Genomic DNA, 2,314 nt, shown 5'->3' with positions numbered 1-2,314 from the left:
GATGAGACATGATATGCTCTGGTCATATGGTGGGGCAGGAGTCCCCTTCTGTTGGAGGTCTAGAGGAGGGGAATAGGGTGGAAGAGGGAGGGAAGGGGGAATGGGAAGGTACAAGTGAAGGGATGATAATTGGGATGTAATCTAAATAAATTATAATAAATTAAAATAAAAAATAAGCCTTTCCGCTCAGCTGTTCTCCTGCAAAGGAGGCAGCCATGCCACCCAGCCAGAATGGCATGACCCTGAAGCCCCACTTACACAAGGATTGGCAGCAGTGAGTAGACACTTGGTTCAACCAGCCAGCATGCAAAATCCACCAACGCAATGCTCTACGGGGGAAAGCATGCCGCATTGCCTGTAGTCCCGCCTTCAGTCCCATCAGGCCCATAGTGAGGTGCCCCACACTTAGATACCACACCAGGGTCCAAGTTGGCAGGACATTCAGCCTGGAAGAACTCCAGGTGGCTGGTGTTCATAAGAAAATGGCTCTCACCATCAGTATCTCTGTGAACCCTAGGAGGTGAAACAAATCCACTGAGTAACTACAGGCCAATGTGCAGCCCCTGAAGGAGTACCCATCCAAGCTCATACTTTTCCCCAGGAAGCCTTCTGCTCTGAGGAAGGGAGATGGTTCTGATGAAGAACTTAAACTGCCCACCCAGCTGACAGGACCTGTGATGCCCATAAGGGAATCATCACAGAAGAAGAGGGGCCCACACCTTTAATCCTGGCACTTGGAAGGCAGAGGCAGATGGATTGCCGTGAGTTTGAGTCCAGCCTGGCCTACAAAGTGGGTCCAGGACAGCCAAGATAACATAGAGAAACCCTGTCTCGAAATACAAACAAGCAAAACAAAACAAAACACAAACAAACAAAACAAAACAAACAAAAAACTCCAAAAAAACCATAAAAGAAGAACTTCAAGGCTTTTGCCAGTATTCACATGGCTTGCACCTATGGCCGGGCTCTTTGACATCTGAGCAAAAAAGGTGAAGGAAGCTGCAGAGCAAAATGTTGAAAAGAAAAGGTAATGCACTGTTGGAAGGCTGCAGTAAAATTTCCATAAACAAAACACAACAACTCCCCCAGAAAGTTCCAGCAAACTTATAACAAACTGCCATGCTGATACAAATTTGGAATGCTGGTGCTGATGGGATGGGGCTAGGAGAAGTCTGAGGCTTCTTGGCCAGCTGGCCTATTCTAATTGGGGAGCCCTAAGTCCCAGAGAGAGACCTTATATCAAACAGTATGATAGATGCATCTTGAAGAATGACATGGAAAGTTGACTTCTAGTATTTATAAGCATATGTGCACTCACTGAAACACGTGAGAGCACATACGTATGCACACATGTGTGTTCATACACACAGATACAGCTGATATCTTATAATATGAATAGGCCACATTTTGAGCTGATTTCTAGGGCCAGGATATGTGCATGAAGTCTGACGATGGAGCAAGTTGGACAGAGGCGAGGCTGGCCACTCTACAGCTCTAACCATCACTGTGCTGTGGTTGGTGCATGAAACATGTTTTGAGCACTCCAAAGTTAGCAAGCCCATTCTGTCTTGGTTAGTCCATCTACAACCCTTTATGTTCTAGGGGGTCCTACCTCTTCTCTGAATCACCAAGCTTGTTTCTGCTTGGGGAAAAGCATTGGCAATGCCTGTAATCACAGCTTTGCTAGGTGGATCGTCCGAGGTAGGTGTGGGCGAGAGCTGCACCAGCTGAAAGCTGACTCTTTAGTTAGTGCACAGAGACCTGGTGAGATAGCAGGCTGAAGGGGTGCACATGGGAGATGAAATGCTGTCCACACCACAGGCCACTCTCAGGAGTCTCTTTTGTGTCCAGCTTGTAACCTGCAGCCTCCTTGAGAGAGAAGAGGGACAGGCGATAACGGCTGTAATTACTGTACAACAGTAGGACATCAGGCAGGAACCGAACAAGTTGGGAAGGGGAGTTGTTTCTGCTAATTGTTTATCTCTTGGAGGAGTGAAAATAAATTAGTGCTCTGTAAAGATGTGAAGACTTGATACTCATATGTGTATCTTTTGGTTAAGAAACAATAGAGATAATAAGAGTAAGTTGAGGATAAGAAAGCTGTTCCCTGAATGCTCATTCCTCCAACTCACGTTCCTAACCGCATTCTTAATAATGTTCATTGCAACTGAAAGGTAATATTATTCATGCTTTTATTTCTGTGATGCTTTAAACAAAAACAAAACAAAACAAACCACAAACATGGTAGCTTGAAACAACAGAAATGTCTCTTTTTCTTTTTTCTTTTTTCTTTTTTCTTTTTGTAGTCCTTGTC

The 2,314-nt window shown here is 45.0% G+C and overlaps 1 pseudogene across 1 annotated transcript; it reads left to right on the top strand.

The window, feature by feature from the left end:
* The first annotated feature begins 215 nt into the window (after positions 1–215).
* On the top strand, positions 216–725 carry LOC311597135 (large ribosomal subunit protein eL13-like; annotated as a pseudogene). The gene has a single exon. The product of its transcript is annotated as a large ribosomal subunit protein eL13-like (transcript).
* The last annotated feature ends 1,589 nt before the right edge of the window (positions 726–2,314 follow it).

This window comes from Acomys minous (assembly GCF_964271855.1).
Source record: "Acomys minous genome assembly, chromosome: 1".
NCBI lineage: Eukaryota > Metazoa > Chordata > Mammalia > Rodentia > Muridae > Acomys > Acomys minous.
The sequence above is the reverse complement of the archived record's forward strand: the minus strand, read 5'-3'. Positions and strand labels throughout refer to the sequence as shown.